We start from the raw sequence: 6,095 nt of genomic DNA on the forward strand, positions 1-6,095 counted from the left end.
TTTACAAGAAGGAAAAAGCTTGCTGTGATTTTGTTTGGTACTGCATTAAATCTATACATCAAATTGGGAGAAATATCATCTTAACTATATTTAGTCTTCCTATCCATGAATATGGTACATCTCTCCATTTATTTAAGTCATTGTTTCTCAACCTTTTTTTTTTTTTGCCTTTCCTATAATGTCTTTTTAGACGTTATTTTCATAATCATCTCCACATGACGTTTTAATAAAACAGATAATTCATATCTCTTTGGGTACTGTATGTATATCTGTGCCTTATATACAAAAGAGTAACATTATTCACACCTCCTCCCCCAAGAACCAACTTCCTCTTTTTTGAGGGGTGATGGTGATTCTGTTGATAATGTATGATTAAAGTCTTCCTGAATTTTTCTCAGTAATGTTTGTAGCTTTCAGTGTATTGGTCTTGAAGGTCTTTTGTCAAATTTGTCACTCACTATTTCATATTTTTTGATACTATAGTAAATACCTTAAAAATTTCTTTCTGATTGTTGCTAGTACATAGAAATATAACTGATTTTTGTATAGTGATCTTGCATCCTGCAATCTTAATAAGCTCACTTATTCTTGCAGTTTTACTAGTTCTAAAGTTTTTTCAGTTCTGTAGTTTTTGGTAGACCCTGTAGGATTTTCTACATACACAATTAAGTAGTTTGCTAATAGGGACAGTTTTAGACATTGCTTTTTGATCTAGATGGCTTTTGTTTCTCTTCATTGCTCTATTGCATTGGCTAGAAGTTCCAGTACTACATTGAATAGCAGTGGTGGGAAAGGATATTCTTGCCTTGTTCCTAATCTTAAAGGGAAAATATTCATTCTCTATCAAGTTTATGAAGTTTCCTTATATCCTTAGTATTTCCATGAATGGATGCTAAATTTTGTCAAAAGCTTTTTCTGCATCCACTGAGATTATCACCTGGGTTTTGATTTTTGTTTTGTTTTTAGTCTGTTGATATAATGAATTACATCAATTGATTTTCAAATGTTAAGCTAACCTTGCATTCCTGGGAAAAAATGCACTGGCTCATGATGTGCTATCATTTTTATATATTGTTAGATTTTATTTGCTACAATATTGTTAAGAATATTTGCATTTTACTCATGAGGAATATTGGTCTGTATTTTTGTTTTCTTGTAATGTCTTTGTTTTGGTGTCAGGATAATGCTGACATAGAATGAATCAGGAAGTACTCTGTCCTCTTCAATTTTCTGAAAGAGTTTGTGTAAATTTGGTAATGTTTCTTCCTTAATTAAAAATTTTTCTCTTTTAAAAACTTGTTTCTCAATGTGTAAGTTTAAATCATTGGTGTGAGATCTTTCTTTCTAACGTAAGCAATTGATACTATTTCTCTCTAAATACTGCTTTAGCTGCATCCTACAAATTGTGACCTGTTGTCTTTTCATTTTCATTCCCTTAGAATACATTCTAATTCCCCATGTAATTTCTTCTTTGATCCATAGGCTATTTAGAAGTGTGCTATTTTGTTTCCAAATATTTGGGTGGCTTTTCCAGTTATCTGTTTCTTATTGACTTCTAATTTAATTCCATTGTTGTCAGAGAACATACTTTGTGAGAAATGAATCCTCTTAAATTTATTAAGACTTATTTTATGGTCCAGAGTATGATCAACTTTGGTGACTGTTGCACTTGTACTTGAGAAAAAAATATTTTCTGCTGTTGTTGGGTGGAGGATGCTATAAATATTAATTAGGTTGGTCAATAGTGTTGTTCAAATCTTTTATATCCTTACTGATTATCCAGCTAGTATTCTATCAGTTGTTGAAAGAATGGTATTGAACTTTATGACTATAGATGTTTATATGTCTGTGTCTATTTGGAGTTTTTGCTTCATGTATTTTGAATCTCTGTTATTAGGAACATACTCATTTAGGATTGTTATATTCTCTTACCGAATTGACCACTTCATTGTTATGAAATGATCTTCCTTGTCTCTGGTAATATTCTTTGTCCTGAAATCTACTTTGTTTATTACTTATATAGTCACTCTGGCTTGACTTTGATTAGTGTTAGCATTTTATATATATATATATATATATATATAGTAAGGAAAATTATATATTTAGGAAGGAAAAAATTCAGTCTTTCCTTCCTGTGTTTCTCCGTTAATCTCACACTACTACCACATTCACAACACCTCTGCCACCAGGTGTGTGGGGATTTGCCCCACCAAGCAATTATCTGTGACATCAGCTGAGTGTCCTACAATTTAACTCAATTCTAACACTGTTCACTAGGAGATGGCATCAGATCCCACAGGCTCAGGGCTCAGTCCCACAAGAGTGCCCGCACTTCAGGTTGTCTGCTGTGCTTCTGACCAACCATCTGTAATCTGAGGTTCCCGTGACCCGCTCCTCAGGTTCCATCAGTTTGCTAGAGCAGCTCACAGAATTCAGGGAAACACTTACTATTTACCAGTTTATTGTAAAAGGGTATGGTGAAGGATACAGACGAACATCCAGATGGAGTAGATGCATAGAGCAAGGAATGTGGGAAGGGTGTGAGCTTCTGGGCCACTCCCCCAGCACCTCCATACATTCACCAACTCAGAAGCTCCCTGAAGCCCATACTAGTGGGATGTTACAGAGGCTTCCTCTCATAGGCATGATCAATTATTAACTCCGTTTCTAGCCTCTCTCCACTCTCTGGAGAGTAGGGAGTGGGGGTGACAATTTCAAGTTTCTAATCATGACTTGGTCTTTCTGATGACCAGCCCCCATCCAGGAGCCCATCAAGAGTCACCTCCTTAGAACAAAAGACACTCCTATCACTCAGGAAAGTCCAAGGGACTTAGGAGCTCTGTCAGGAACCGGGGTCGGAGACCAAATACTGGAGCAAAGGATGCTCCTGGTGCTCTTATCACTTAGGAGATTACAGGGGTTTTAGGAGCTCTGTGCCAGGAACCAGAGCAGAGACCAAAATGTATATATTTTTCTATTATCTTTTATATATTTTTTTCATTCTTATGCTATTTTGGTTTAGGTAGGCAGCATATTTGGGTCTTGTTCTTTTGTCCAATCTAACAATCTCTGCCTTTTAACTTTTTTTTTTTTTGAGGAAGATTAGCCCTGAGCTAACTGCTGCCAATCCTCCTCTTTTTGCTGAGGAAGACTGGCCCTGAGCTAACATCCGTGCCCATCTTCCTCTACTTTCTATGTGGGACGCCTACCACAGCATGGCTTGCCAAGTGGTGCCATGTCCGCACCCCGGATCCGAACCGGTGAACCCCGGGCTTCCTTTTAACTTTTAATTGGTGCTTTTAGACCAGCAGTTAAAGGACATTTTCTGTCGAGGACCAGGTAATAAATACTTAAGGCTTTGTAGGCCACATATAGTCTTTGCTGCGTACTCTCCTCCCCTCCTCTTTTCATGACACTTGCAAACTTGTAAATGTGCAAACCAGTCTTAGCTTGCGGGCCACGTGAGACTTGCTGCAGGCAGGGTTTGACCTGCAGGCCACAGTTGTCACCCGTCCTCTAAACCATTGACATTTTACGTAGTTGTTGATACGGTGGGATTTAGCTCTGCCATCCTGATCTTTGTCTTCTGTTTGACCCATCTGTTCTTTGTTCCCTTTTCCTTCTTTTTTTGGCCTTCTTTTGAATTAACAGAATATTATTTATGGTTCTATTTTATCTCATTCATTAGTTGACTAGATATAACTCAGTTTTTTATTAGCTAGTGATTGCTTTATGGCTTAGAGTATGCATCTTTAACTTATTAGTCTACCTTCAAGTAACATGACACCACTTCAAACATAGTATGAAAACCTTGCCGCACTCTACTCTTTTTCCCCCTTCCAGACCTTTGTGCTTTGGTGTCATATATTTTGCTCCTACATGTGATGAACTCCACGATACATTGTCATTATTTTCACTTTAAGTAGCCAATTATCTTTTGAAAAGATCAAAACTGAGAAAAAAGTCCTTGATGTCTGTCCACATACCATTTCTGACGCTCTCCATTCCATTCTGTACATCAGCTTTTCCATCTGGGATCATTTTTCTTCTGTCTGAAGGACTTCCTTTAGCATTTTTTGGAGTGAATATCTGCTGGTGATTAATCCTGTCAGCTTTCATACGTCTAAGGAAATCTTGAGGACCCGGTTGGGGAAGATGGCGTCAGTGCTGCAGCCGTCTCTCCCGCTGCGCGGCTGCTCCGGGGGCCCGGCTGCGGTGAGTGTGGCTCTCTGTTCCCGCGTCCGCGCAGCTTTGGGGGCCGCAGCCTCCCTGTGGGCTCGTGCCTGCGACGGCCCTAAGAAGATGGTGGGTTTCTCGGTTTATTCCGCCTTTCACTTGTTGCTGGGACAGAGTGGTGACTTCCAGACTTCTTACATGCCGGCTGGGAAACTGTCCCTTCTGTTTTCAGTTTGCTGAAAGGTGTTTTTATCACGAATGGATGTTGAATTTTGTCAAATGATTTTTTCTGCAACTATTGAAATGACTGTGTTGTTTTTACCCTTTGTTCTGTTAATATGCTGTATTGTATTGACTGTTTTTGGTGAACCCACATTGCATTTCTGGGATAAATTCCACTTGATCTTGCTGTTTGGTCGGCTTTACATATTTTTGGTTGATTTGCTAACCTTTCTACAGGATTTTCGTGTCTTTCTCCAGGAGAGCCTTTGGTCTACAGCAAGATCAGCAAACCTCCTCTGTAAAGAGTCAGGTAGTAAATATTTGAGGCTTTGCAGACCATATAATCTGTGCCACAACTACTCAGCTCTGCCACTGTAGCATGAAAACAGCAAGAGACGGTATGTAAATTAATGAGTGCGGCTGTGTTTTAATGAAACATTATTTACATAGACAGACGGCCTGCAGGCTTTGGCCATAGGCCGTGGTTTGCTGATTTCTCATCTATATTTATTAGGGTTTTTTCCCTTGTAATGTCTTTGTCTGGTTTTGGTATCAGAGTAACACTGGCCTCATAAAATTAGTTGGGAAGTATTCCTTTCCATGTTTTCTAAAAGTTTTGTGAGATTGGTATTACCTCATCCTTAAATTGTTTGCTAGAATTTACCAGTGAAGCCATCTGGGCCTGGAATTTTGCCTTGTTGGAAAGTTTTAACTATAAAATATAAATTTCAGTAGATATAGACTCATTCAGATTTTCTATTTCTTCTTTTTTATTGAGGTATAAGTCACATACCATAAAATTCACTTTTTTTTTTTTTTTTGGTGAGGAAGATTGGCCCTGAGCTAATGTTTGTTGCCAATCTTCCTCTTTTTGCTTGAGGAAGATTGTCCCCGAGCTAACACCCGTGCCAGTCTCCCTTTGTTTTGTACGTGGGAATTCGCCACAGCGTGGCTTGATGAGCAGTGTTAGGTCTGCCCCCAGGATCCGAACCCTCAAACCCCGGGCCACCGAAGCAGAGCATATGAGCTTAACCAGTACATCACGCTGGGCCAGCCAGCCCCCAAATTCACTTTTTTTTTTCTGCTTTTTCTCCCCAAACCTCCCTGTACATAGTTGTATATCTTAGTTGCAGGTCCTTCGAGGTGTGGGATGTGGGACGCCACCTCAATGTGGCCTGACGAGCCGTGCCATGTCCACGCCCAGGATCCGAACCCTGGGCCGCCACAGCGGAGTGCGGGAACTTCACCACTCGGCCACGGAGCCGGCCCCCCAAATTCACTTTTTTAAAGTGAACAATTTAATAGTTTTTAGTATATTCACCAAGTTGTGCAATCATCACCTAATTTTATAAACATTTTCATCTCCCCCCAAAATACCCCATATGTATTAGCAGACACTCCTCATTCTCCCCTCATCCTGGCCCCTGGAAACCACTCTCTGTCTCTATGGATTTGCTTATTCTGGACATTTCATATAAATGGAATCATATAATATACGACCTTTTGTGTTGGCTTCTTTCACTTAGCGTAATGTTTTCAAAATTCATCCATGTTATAGTATTTATAAGTACTTCATTCATTTTTATAGCTGAGTATTATTCCATTGTATGGATATACCACATTCATTTACCCCTTCATCAATGATGGGTCTGAGAGTGGATTTCATTTTTGGCTACTATGGGTGATGTTGCTATGAA

General features: G+C 39.2%; 1 long non-coding RNA gene across 1 annotated transcript; it reads left to right on the forward strand.

Moving 5' to 3' along the window:
• Window positions 1-4,172: 4,172 nt before the first annotated feature.
• On the forward strand, window positions 4,173-5,573 carry LOC124241730 (uncharacterized). Its single transcript, XR_006889310.1, has 3 exons — window positions 4,173-4,305; window positions 4,636-4,796; window positions 5,526-5,573. It is a non-coding gene; the product is annotated as an uncharacterized LOC124241730 (long non-coding RNA).
• The last annotated feature ends 522 nt before the right edge of the window (window positions 5,574-6,095 follow it).

The sequence above is a fragment of the Equus quagga genome, chromosome 7 (assembly GCF_021613505.1).
Source record: "Equus quagga isolate Etosha38 chromosome 7, UCLA_HA_Equagga_1.0, whole genome shotgun sequence".
NCBI lineage: Eukaryota > Metazoa > Chordata > Mammalia > Perissodactyla > Equidae > Equus > Equus quagga.